This window comes from Mesoplodon bidens, assembly GCF_964165515.1.
Source record: "Mesoplodon bidens genome assembly, chromosome: 7".
NCBI lineage: Eukaryota > Metazoa > Chordata > Mammalia > Artiodactyla > Ziphiidae > Mesoplodon > Mesoplodon bidens.
The window spans coordinates 62,399,103-62,412,680 of record NC_138164.1 but is presented as its reverse complement, the minus strand read 5'-3'; the positions used below and the strand labels follow the sequence as shown (position 1 = coordinate 62,412,680).

At 36.0% G+C, this 13,578-nt stretch overlaps 1 protein-coding gene across 2 annotated transcripts in view; it reads right to left on the bottom strand.

Annotated features, from left to right (window-relative positions):
- UVRAG (UV radiation resistance associated) overlaps positions 1 to 13,578 on the bottom strand; it is a 308,009-nt gene that overhangs the window by 160,440 nt on the left and 133,991 nt on the right. The window lies entirely within an intron of this gene.

The following is a 13,578-nucleotide window of genomic DNA, read 5'->3' as shown; positions in this document are numbered from 1 at the left end:
CCAATAGAATAAAAAACATGTCCATACAAAAATGTGAATATGAATGTTTATAGCAGCATTATTCATAATAGCCAAACAATGAAATCAATCCAAATGTCCACCATCTGATGAACAGATAAATAAAATGTGGTATATATACAATGGAATATTATTTGGCAATAACAAGAAATGAAGTACTGATATATGCTACAACATGGATGAATCTTGAAAACATTATGCTAACTAAAAAAAAAAAAACAGTTTTAAAAGGCCACAGACTCCATTTATATGAAATGACCGAAATAAGCAAATCCATAGAAACAAAAAGTAGATTTCCATCCTTACCAAGCTGAACATAGGTGCTCTAATATTCCACAGATTTTGGAGAAAGCCAAGTAGGGACCTGGTGCTTTCATCCCTTACAGACAGTCAGTAACCAAGCCCCCTATAATGTCAGTGGGAGCCTTCAGCCTCACTACAGCTGTAACAAGATAACCTTCTCCCTTCCTGCTGGGTAATATTAGAGGAGGCCAAGTAGAGAGTCAGAACTTTCACTACTATGCAGTGCTATTGAGACCACCTTACTCCCTATGTGGGCAGCTGGAAATCCCATTCCTAGTCAGCACTAACAAACCCTCTTACACTCACACACAAACACTCCTCTGCCACATGAGTGTCAATGGAAGCTTCTTGGGGAACTTGGACTTCCACCCCAACCTGGCAGTAATGAGATGGTGCCTCTTCCTTCCACTACCAGAGGTGTCAGAGGAAGTCAGGTAAGATAGAAGGTTTAAATAAGATCCAGAGACTCATAACATAGTACCCCAAATGTACAAGTTTCAATCAAAAATCACTCATCAGACCAAGAAACAGGAAGATGTCAAAGTGAATAAAAAAGGATAATCAATAGATGCCAACACTTGAGACAAACAGACATGTTACAACTATCTGACAACGATCTGAGAGCAGCCATCACAAAAATGCTTCAATAGAAATTAAGAACCTATATGGGAATATAATCTAAAAAAGAGTGGATATATATATATGTAAATGTACAACTGATTCACTTTGCTGTACAGTAGAAACTAAAACAACATTGTAAATCAACTATACTCCAATAAACATTAATTAAAAAAAAGAAATTAAGAACATGCTTGAAACAAAAAAATAGAACATTTTGACAAAAAAAACCCAGAAAATCTCAATAAAGAAAGTGAAGACCTAAAGAACTGAAATAAAAAACTCAATGAATGAGCTCAACAGCAGAATGTAGGAAAGAGAGAAAAGAATCTTTAATCTGGAAGATAAAACAATAGAAACTACCCAATTTAATCAATAGAGATAAAAATGAACAGAGCCTCAGAAATCTGTGGAATGATAGCAAAAGATCTAGCACTTGTATCATCAAGTACCAGGAGGAAAGGAGAAAGTAGGCAGGAATGAAAAGTACTTGTAGTAAATAATGGCTAAAAACTTGCCAAACTGGGCAAAAGAAATAAATCTACAGACTTAAGAAGTTAGTGAACTCCAAACAGAATAAATTAAATGGAGAAAATCACAAAGTAAACAAAACCAAAAGCTGTGTTTTTGAAAAGGTCAGTAAGATTGATAAAATTCTAGCCAGGCTAACCAAGAAAAGACAGAAATTACTAATATGAAGAATGAAAGAGGAGCCATCACAACTGATCTCATGGACATTAAAAGAATAATTAAAAATACTATAAACAACTCTATGCCCATAAATTTGGTAACTTAAATGAAATGGATCAATTCCTTGAAAAACAATCTACCAAAACTCACACTAGGAGAAACCGACAATCTGAATAGGCCTATATATATATATAGGTTTCTTATATATATATATAAGAAATTAAATCAATAATTAATAACCTTCCAAAACAGAGAGTACCAATCCAGATGGCTTCACTGGTAAATTTTACCAAACATTTAAATAAAACATTATACCAGTTTTTGAAAATCTCTTCCAAAATACAGAAGAACTTCCTAACTCACTCTATGAGGCCAGCATCATCCTCACACCAAAACCGAAGCCATCACTAGAAAGGAAAATTACAGACCAGTATTTCTCATAAACATAGGTACAAAATCCCCAACAAAATATTAGCAAATCAAATCCATCAACATATAAGAAGAATTATACACCATGGCCAAATGAACTATATTGCAGGTATGCAAGACAGGTTTAACTTTCAATAATCAATTAATGGATTTCACCACATCAACCAGGCTAAAGAAAAATAAAATCATATAACCATATCAATGGATGCTGAAAAAGCATGTGACATTCAACTAGAAATAAAGGAGAACTTCATCAATTTGGTAAAGAATACTTGCCAAGAAACCTACTAATATTTGCCAAAATACTTAATGGTGAAAAACCAGATGCTTTCTCCCTATGTTGCAGAACAACACAGGATGTCCCCTTTCACCACTCTCTTAAACATGTACTGAAAGTCCTAGCTATGCAATAAGGCAAGAAAAGGAAATAAAAGCTATGTATACTGGGAAAGAAATAAATGAAGTCATCTTTGTTTACAGATGATATGATTGTCTATGTAGAAAATCCCAAAGAATTGACAAAACAAAAACAAAAAACCAACCCCAAACCTCCTGGAACTAACAAGTGATTATAGCAAGGTTGCATGATACAGGGTTAATACACAAAAGTCAACTGCTTTCTTACGTAACAAGGAATAATGGGAATTTGAAATTAAAAACACAACATCAATTACATTAGTATGAAAGAATAAAATACTTAGGTACAAATCTAACAAATTATGTAGAAGATCTATATGAAGAAAACTACAAAACTCCAATGAAAGAAATCAAAGAAGACCCAAATAAGTGGAGAAATTGTCCATGTTCAGGGATAGGAAGACACTATTATGATATCAATTTTTCCCAACTTGACCTATAGATTCACTGACATCCCAGCAAATTATTTTGTGGATATCAACAAACTCATTCTAAAGTTTATAAAGAAAAGCAAAAAACCCAGAATCACCAACAAAATACTGGAGAAGAACAAAGTTGGAAGACTGACACTATCTTCTGTCAAGACTTACTATAAAACTACAGTAATCAGGATAATGTGGTATGGGCAAAAGAACAGACAAACAAATCAGTGGAACAGAATATAGAGCCCAGAAATAGAAACACACAAATATGGTCAACTAATCTTTGACAAAGGAATAAAAGCAATTCAATGGAGAAAGGATAGTCTTTTTCACCAAATGGTGCTGGAACCACTGGAAACCCACATACAAACAAACAAACAAACAAACAAACAAAATTTAGATATAGACCTATATCTTTCACAAAAATTAACTCAAAATCAATCACAGATCTAAATGTGAAATAATAATTACTAAACCTAGGTGACCTTAGGCTTGGAGATGACTTTTTACATACAACACCAAACACATGAGCCATGAAAGAAGAAATTGTTAAGTTGGACTTCATTAAAATTAAGACTTCTGCTCTGCAAAAATGACTAATAGAATGAAAAGACAAGCCACAGACTGGGAGAAAATATTTGAAAACAACTTATCTGATAAAGAATAGAATACAAAATATGCAAAGAATTCTAAAAACTCAACAATAGAAATATAAACAACCCAATTAAAAAATGGGCAAACGATCTGAACTGTCACCTTACCAAAGAAGATACAGAGATAATCATATGAAAATAAGCACATAAGCACATGAAATGATTCTCAATATCACAAGTCATCAGGGAATTGCAATTAAAACAATTAGATAGGGGCTTCTCTGGTGGCGCAGTGGTTAAGAATCTGCCTGCCAACGCAGGAGACATGGGTTCGAGCCCTGGTCCGGGAAGATCCCACATGCCGTGGAACAACTAAGCCCGTGAGCCACAACACTGAGCCCGCATGCGGCAACTACTGAAGCCAGCGCGCCTAGAGCCCGTGCTCCACAACAAGAGAAGCCCCCACAATGAGAAGCCCATGCACCGCGACAAAGAGTAGGCTGCGCACCACAATGAAGAGAGGCCCCCGCTCGCTGCAACTAGAGAAAGCCTGTGCGCAGCAACGAAGACCCAACGCAGCCAAAAAATAAAAAATAAAATAAAATAAATTTTAAAAATGAAAAACAATTAGATACCACTACACACCTATCAGAATAGTTTAAATCCAAAACAATGGCAATACTAAATGTGGGTAAGGATGTGGAGCAACAGGAACTTTCATTCATTGTTGATGGCAATGCAAAATGGTATAGCCATTTTAGAGGATGGTCTGGCAGTTTCTCACAAAACTAAACATAGGTTTACTATATGATCCAGCAATTGTGCTCCTAGATATTTACCCAGATGAGCTGAAAACTTGTGTTCACACAAAAACCTACACATAAATGCCTATAGCAGCTGTATTCATAATTGCCAAAACGTGGAAGCAACCAAAATGTACCTCAATAGGTCAAAAGATAAACTGTGGCATATCCAATAACAATGGAGCATTATTCAGCAATAAAAAGAAACAAGCTATGAAAAGCTATTAAAAAGACATGAGGGAACCTTAAATGCATATAGCTAAGTAAAAGAAACCAATCTGAAAAAGCTACATGCTGTATGACTCCAACTATGTTACATTCTGAAAAAGGCAAAACTGTGGAGACAGTAAAAAGATCAGTGGTTGCCAGGTGTTCTGAGGGAGGGGAAAAAAGTATAAATAGGTGAAGCATGGAGGATTTTTAGGCCAGTGAAACGATTCTGTATGACACTGTAATGGTGGATACATGACACTGTGCCTTTGTCAAAACTCATAGAACTATACAACACAAAGAGTGAACCCGAAGGTAAACTACAGACTTTAGTTAATAATATTGTATTAATATTGATTCAACAATAGTAACAAATGTGTCACTCTAACATAAGATGTTAATAACAAAAGAAATGGGGGGGGACTTTCTGTACTTTCTGCACAATTTTTCTGTAAACCTAAAACTACTCTAAAACACAAAGTTCATTTTTTAAAAAGTGATAGAACTGTACCTCAAAAAAGTCAATTTTACTGAATGTTCATTTAATAAAACAAATCCCAGACACATTCTACCAAATATACAATTAAGTTTACCTAATAAGTTTGTTAACTTATCTTTCCATAAAAATATTTGCTACTTCAACCTATAAAGCCATGGTTTAAACTTTACTCTGACTCCCTTTTAATCCAAATACCTTGCCACAATTTGCCTCCAGATAAAATCTGAAATCCTACCCCCACAATGAACATACATGTGCCTGCACATGTTTGCATTCACACACAATTACTGCACTATGAAGGTATGTAGCCTTCTCTCCTAGTCTCTATCAATAGTGTCAATAATATGCTTTCCATCATTTTCCATGACAAAAATCTTAACCAAACAGTCTCCTTCTTAAGACATATACTAAGTAAAATTTTAATGGGGAGAAAAAAAACATTCATTAAGTAAACTGAATAGGTTATTAAGCCCTGGGATGAGCTGGTGGAAAACTTTAAAAGAAAAAACTCAGCACCTCTATTTGATTCACAGACAATGAGGAATTCCTGCATGGGTACTCAGTGAGATGAGTAATGGTATGGCCTTGTTGAGGCAATGGGCATGGAAAATGACTTTTGGCAGTTGTGTGGAAAGTACTTTACAGCTATCGTTTCTCACCCAAAATGCTTTCTTCCTCATCTCTGAAATACTGATTCTGAACAGATGGTATGATCATCTGTTAAAGACATTCAAGCAGTAAAGCTTATTTCCAATCATCACTATTATATTTGACTGGAAAACTCTACGAAATATAAAACATTCCTAAGCAATTTTTTTCTGAACGAATCAAATATTTATGAAGGGCCTACTACGTGCTTCTAGATAAATGAGAAACAGTTTCTGTTTTCTAAGGGCTTGGGTCCAGTGGAGACAAAAGCCATTTTGCCCTGCCAACTCCCTGTAAAAACAAAGACCAAAAGTCAGTGAGGCTGCTTATCATGAAAGAAAGAGGAATCAGGAAACAATCTGGGTTTCTTTGGTAATCCAGTAGTGTGATCAGTGTTTTTACATCACTAAGGGAAAAAATATACAAATTCTTAGGAAGCAATCTTTTCCCACAAAGAGACGTGTTCAATTTCCTTAACTCGAATTTCTCCAAAAAATATGTAAACTAGATTCTACCTATGTAGAGAAAAAAAATAGAAAAGAAAAACAACTCTTCAAAGAACACAGGGATATGCATAGGTAGGGGGGTTAATCTGCTCTATTCCAGGGTACATGCTCAAATTGGGTTATGTTTACTAGAATCAAAGAACTAAGGGTACAAGTTAGTCTAAATATTAAACTAATACAGGAAGGTGTGTGTCTAGTGTGTTTGTGTTATGGTCCATGTGCAAAAACTGGCCCATTTACAGAAATAAATCGTCATTCAAAACCAGGATTGCTGGCTCTAATTTCTGATGAGTAAACAAACCCTGACCAAGTGGAATCTGGTTCTGCTTCCTTTCAAATGAATCTAAGTACTCAAAGATTTTAATATTCCATAAATATAATATCTTCTAATGGTTTCTGCATTCTACTTACCTGTTTACTCCTAGTATAGTTAATGTCATATGTACATCTCCAAAGGATCACTTTTGATTGGATTTTAGTGTTTTTATACAACACTGTCTGTGATCTGAAAATCACAGATACGTTCATCTCTTTGCAAGCATACTCCTTTTTATGCATCTTTACAAAGACAGCGATGGACAATGTTAAAGATTCTTTTCAGTATGACACACCAATCTGTAAATGACATGTTAAACAATTTTCTTCTTGTAGATTACGCTGGAGCCAAAAAGGCTTTTTAGGCAAAAGCTATCAAAGCATGGTTCAGGAAACCATGAGGATTCCTAACACCATTTCAGTCTGTGAGATCAAAAATATTTTCATAATAATACTAAGCTGCTATCTACCTTTTTCACTATCATTTTCTCATAACTGTATTGTGGAGTCTTCCAGTCTCTAAGATCTGTGATATCACAACAGATTGATTGCAGAAGTAAATGTGAGGATTCATCTGTCTTTTATTAACCTAAGCATTATCAATAGATATACCCTAAATTCTTTGAGATCTTTACAATATTTAGAGTATAAAGGGGTCTTGAGTGGTTTAGGGCATTATTCATCTATACTAGTTTTCCCACCAAAAAATGGAAATAGTTAACAATCTGAAAAAAGTTTTAGAACTATGGCAGTTGTCTTATAAGTTAACAAATTTGCTTTAAAACGTCATTTATAGATTGTTTCTATTGTACCTATACCTGCTCAGCCACTAAGAAAGGGCAAACTTTTCCTTAGAAAATATTTAATCCAATCCATTAATTTCATAGACTCAGTGGCAATATCAGGCCTAGAACCCAGGTCCAGCTAGGGAGATAAAGCAAAAATATATGTAATAATAAAACATACAGGAGTTTTGTGTTTGATATAGAGATTAAGTACCTATCAAATTGGTCCTTCCATAAATAACAGCTATAGACTCCAGATAAAATACAAAAAGCTACTACATGAGGGTTCTAAAAATTGATCAATGGCAGGCAGATTTTGGGGTAAACTCAGAACCTGGTGCAAACAACCAACACGAGGAGTGAAATTCCCCTTTTCTGTGACTTTGCCCTGAGGGTGTCTATGGTTAAACACCAACAGAAAGACAACTATCTTTCTGGCAGGAGGAACCAGGGAAAAGAGATTAGGTAATCAAGGCCACCAGAATGGAGGAAGCCAGAGAATGGGGCACCTCGAATTCTGTTTAAAGTCAATCTGAGTTTCTGAATCCTAAATCATATCTGCATGAGGCAAACAGAGAGCAGCTGTGCCTAAGGATGAGAGCAATGACCTGAAATCGGAGGCAATGTCCATTGCAGGCATGACAGTTTGAGCCTAACCAAGTTAACTACCCGCTAGAATTAGAACATCAATATTCTTTGGAACAAAGCAACAAAATCCAGAAATTCCACAAAATTACACTCACAATGTCCAGGGTACTCTGCAATATTACCCAATATACGAAGAACCAGGAAAATGTGATTCACTCTCTAGGGAAAAGACAATCAACATATGCCAACTCTGAGACGACCCAGATGTTAAAATTATCAAAGAAAATCACTATTACAAATATGCTAAGTGAAAAAAAGTTAAATATTCTCATAATGAATAAAAAGACATGAAATCTCGGCAGACTATTTGAAAATGTTAAAAATCCAGGAGGCTTCCGCTTCTAGTCAAGGTGGAGTAGGCAAAAGGAACACTGCCCAACTAATTTTACCAGGCTACCACAATCCTAATACCAATCTAACAAAGTAATTTAAAACACTGCTTCCCAATATCCCTAATAAATATAGGCACAAAAACTCTTAAATATTACCAGATCATATCTAGCAAGGTATTATAAAGATTGTACTCTATATTGTAGCCATTAGTTTATTCCATAAATGCAATGTTAGTTAAACACTTGAAATTAAATCAATGTAGTTTACCGCAGTAACAGAATCAAGAAAATGCCATGATCATTTATTTCAATAAATGCAGAAAAAGCATTTGACAAAATTCAACATCCATTCATGATAAAATTCAGAAACTAGGAATAAGAGGGAACTTCCTAAAGCCAATAAAAGGCATTGCTAACATTATATTTAATGGAGAAAGGATGAATGATTTCCCCTTATGATCAGGAACAAGTAAAGTATTTCCATGTTTATCACTTTCATTCAACATTGTACTGTATGCCCTAGCTACTGAAATAAGGCAGAAAAATTAAAGCACATAAAGCATTCCAAGTTTGCAGGCACGATTGTTTATAAAGAAAATCCCAAGAAATCTACAAAATAACTACTAGAATTTAAAAGTTAATATAAAAAGATTGCAAGATGCAAGATTGCTAAATTAAAATGAATTGTATTCTTATATACTTGCAGGAAACAAATGAGAAACAAAATTTCAAAAACAATCACATTTGCAATAATGCCCAAAACAAACAAAAAAACCTCCCATAAAATACTTAGGAATAACACTAATAAAAGATGCCCAGAATCTCTACAGTGAAAGCTATAAGATATTATTGAGAGAATTAAGGAAAAAATCAAAATAAAAGAGACATATGCTGGGACTTCCCTGGTCGTGCAGTGGTTAAGAATCTGCCTGCCAATGCAGGGGTCACGGGTTCGAGCCCTGGTCCGGGAGGACCCCACATGTCGTGGAGCAGCTAAGTCCGTGAGCCACAACTACTGAGCCCACACTCTAGAGCCCGCGAGCCACAACTACTGAGCCCACGCGCCTAGAGTCCATGTTCCCCAATGGGAGAAGCCACCGCAATGAGAAGCCCACGCACCACAATGAAGAGTGGCCCCCACTCTCCGCAGCTAGAGAAGGCCCATGTGCAGCAACAAAGGCCCAACGCGGCCAAAAATAAATAAATAAAAATAAATAAATTTATTAGAAAAAAGAGAGAGATATGCCATGTTCATGGATTGGAGAACTTGATATGGTTAAGATTGCAATTCTCCACAAATTGATCTATAAATCCTAATCAAAATTCCAGCAGGCTTTTTTTTTTGGTATAAACTGATAAATTCATTCTCAAATTCACTTGTAAATACAAAGAACCTAGAAACCCACAGGAATTTTTAAAAAGAACAAAGCTGGAGAACTTACCCCATCTGGTTTTAAGACAACAAAGCTATAATAATAAGGGAGTTTGTTACCTCACTTATAAAAAAAACTTGAGATGGATCATAGATCTAAATGTAAAGCCCAAAACTATAAAATTTCTAAAACAAAAAACAGAAGAAAATTTATGTGACTTTGGGTTAGGCATAAATTTCTTAGAAAGAACACAAAAAACCCTAACCATAAAATAAATTTTAAAAATACACTGGATTTCATCAAACTTTGAAACTTTTGCTCTTTAGAAAGCATCACTAAGAACACAAAAAGGCAAGACACAGACTGGAAGAAAATACTGCCAACACACATATCAGAAAAAGGACTTGTATCCAGAAATGTGCACACACACACACACACACGTGCATGCCCACACAGTCTTTAACCACAGCATAAGAAGACAAAAGTCCCATTTTAAAATGAGGGAAGGGACTTCCCTGGTGGTGCAGTGGTTAAGAATCCGCCTGCCAATGCAGGGGACACAGGTTCGAGCCCTGGTCCGGGAAGATCCCACATGCCGTGGAGCAGCTAAGGCCGTGTGCCACAACTACTGAGCCTGCACTCTAGAGCCCTCAAGTCACAACTACTGAGCCCACATGCTGCAACTACTGAGCCCGCGCACCTAGAGCCGGTGCTCCGAAACAAGAGAAGCCACCGCAATGAGAAGCCCAAGCACCACAACGAAGAGTAGCCCCCGCTCGCCGCAACCAGAGCAAGCCCGCGCGCAGCAATGAAGAGCCAATGCAGCAAAAAATAGATAAATAAATGTATGTTAAGTTTAATACATAGTGAGACAAGATACCTGTATATACCAGCTCTGTCCACTGAGAGGGCTTAGAAGCACTTACAACTCAGAAGCAACAAGCACACCCAGTGCCCAGATCTTGTTTCTAAATTCCATTATTCAATGAAAGGAACAGGATTCCTAGGAGAAATGGCTGATTCTAGGGCTGAGACAGGGAAAATACCTGATGAGTCCAGATCACATAGTGCCAGAAATTAAGAACTTGCTTTAAAAAAACAAACGAACAAAAAAGAGATGAGGGCATGTCAAAAGGACACAGAAGCCATCCTGAGAGAGCTCTCAGTTGAAGCAAGGAAATAAAGAACATCGTATCAGATTGTAACCTAAAGTATAAAATAAATAGATACAAATCCATACTGATAATTAAACAACTGAATAAATAAATGCGTGGAGGGAAGAAGGGACAAATCTTCCTCACAAAGTACCCAAATAATGTGTGTAGATAGTCTCCCCCCCAGGAGGTGGAGCTTCAGTCCCCTCCTCTGGAGTGGAGGCTGGGCTTAGAATCTGGCTTTCAAAAAATTGAGCAGGGAAAGGGAACTCTAGAGTGCATAAACCCGGGAGACATCACCTTAACTAGTGATCAAGGTCACTATCAACAGTGATTAGTCACGGTGATTTAAAAATAGGAAAGAATGAAAAACTGTCAAAGATCAGAGAAGCCTAGGAAGTCATGATGACTAAAACCAGTGTGGTGTCCTAGACTGGATACTGGAAGAAAAAAAGACATTAGAATCCAGTCTAATCACAACAAAACATCAGACAAACCCCAATCAAGGGATATTATATAAAACAGCTGACCTAGTAATCCTGAAAACGGTCAAAGTCATCAAAAAAAATCAAAGTCTGAGGAATTTTCACAACCAAGAAAAGTCTAAGGAAGCTACTAAAAGCAGTATGGTTTCCTGGATGAGATCCTGGAACAGAAAAGGGACATTAGATAAAAATTAAGGAAATCTGAATAAAGCATGGACTTTAGTTAATGATGACTTATCAATACAGGTTCAATAATTATGACAAATGTACCATACTAAGGTAAGATGTTAATAATGGGAGAAACTGGGTGTGGGGTTTACAGGGTAACTCTCTGTACTATCTTTGTAATAATTCTATAAATCTAAAACTGTTGTAAAATAAAAATGACATAGTGGAAACACTGGTGAAACCTGAATAAAATCCACAGTTAGTAGTAATGTATCAATGTTAATTTCTTGGTTTGATGATATATCAAGTTGTATGTACCATGTCAAATGTAACATGGTTATACAAGAAGTTAACATTAAGAGAAACTGGACAAAAGGTGTATGGAACCTTTCTGAACTATCTTTACAAGTTTTCTGTAAATCTAAATAGAGTTTTTCTTTTCCTAATGGGCAAAAATATTTTAAATTACACCTCTTAAAAGATAACCAATAGGGCTTCCCTGGTGGCGCAGTGGTTGGGAGTCCGCCTGCCGATGCAGGGGACACGGGTTCGTGCCCCGGAGCAGCTGGGCCCGTGAGCCATGGCCGCTGGGCCTGCGCGTCCGGAGCCTGTGTTCCGTGATGGGAGAGGCCACAGCAGTGAGCGGCCCGCGTACCGCAAAAAAAAAAAAAAAAAGATAACCAATAAAGATATGAAAAATTATCATAATAGAAATACAATTATAAACCAAACTAAGAAAGCACTATATACCCAATAGTTAAAATTAAAAAGACTGACCTCTTAAATGAAATGCACAAATCCCTGAAAGACACAAGCAACCAAAGCCTACCCAAGAAGTAGCTAACTTCAGTAACACCTCAACTATTAAAGAATTGAGTTCCTAACTCAAAGCCCACAAAGAAGACTCCACAAAGGCCCAGATGGCTTCACCGGTAAATTCTACCAACCTTTAAGAAATTATTCCATTTATACACTTACTCTTCCAGAAAATAGAGGAAACACTTCCCAATTCACTAGTTGTGACCAACATTACCCCAACAAAACCAAACAACGAGATGACAAGAAAACAAAACTTCAGATCAATATTCCACCTTAATATAAATGCAAAAATCCTTTACAAAATTTTAGCACATTGAATCTAGAAATATACATAAAAAGAATAATTCATCATGAACAAGAGGGGCTTTCCCTAGCAATCCTAAGTTGGATGAACATTCAAAAATCAATCAATGTACTTCACTATCATAATACAAGAGAAAAACATAAAATTATCTCAACAGATACAAGGAAAGGCAATTTGACAAAATCCAAAACATTTAAGCAAAAATTCAAAATGACAACAGCAGAAATTTCCTAAAAAACATAATTAAATGCCAAAAAATTACATTGGACATTGACGAGAAAGAGTCAAAGTTTCAGAAGTCATCAAGTATGAACCCAATTTCTTCTAAACAGTTAATTACATTTGATCTTAGAAGGTAATCTGATTTCTTTACACATCAAATATGACTTCTGACTGTATTTATACTTAGACTAAAATTAATTCTTATATATTGAAAATGCTTGGGTTGAAGTATAATGACCTGGGACCAATTTGGAAAGGGAATGAAAAAATATATATATAATAGTAAGGGCTTCTAATTTCCTAAAGGTAAACCTTACAGTAGATAACAAACAAGTACCTGGTATTACCCTCTGAAAGGAGACAAGGAAACCAAAATTTCTGTCTCTATTTGTCAGTGATCATGGGAAAGTTGCTTACTTTCTTTAGGTCTCATTTTCCTGTTCTTTTAAAAAGAGATTACACTAGATTCATCCTTAAATTCATCAAATTTTATTGAGCTCCTACTGTGTGTCAAACACTTTTCTAGACACTGGGAAATACAGCCGTGAGGAAAAAAAAATAGACAAAAATCCCTCTCCTCACAGAGTTTAGAGAGACAGACAAATAAAATGCATATGTGAAGTGTATAGCATGTTAAAGGGTAATAAATATTATGGAGAAAAACAAAGCAGGGAAGGGGACAGAAGGTACTGAGGGGAGTGTGGTTTTAAGTGAGGTTATAAGGGAACTAGATTTCTAGGTTCACTTTCAGTTCAAAAATCCAGTGATTTTCTTATATGTTGACTAGGCCGCATAAAAACACACAGTGAACCTCTGA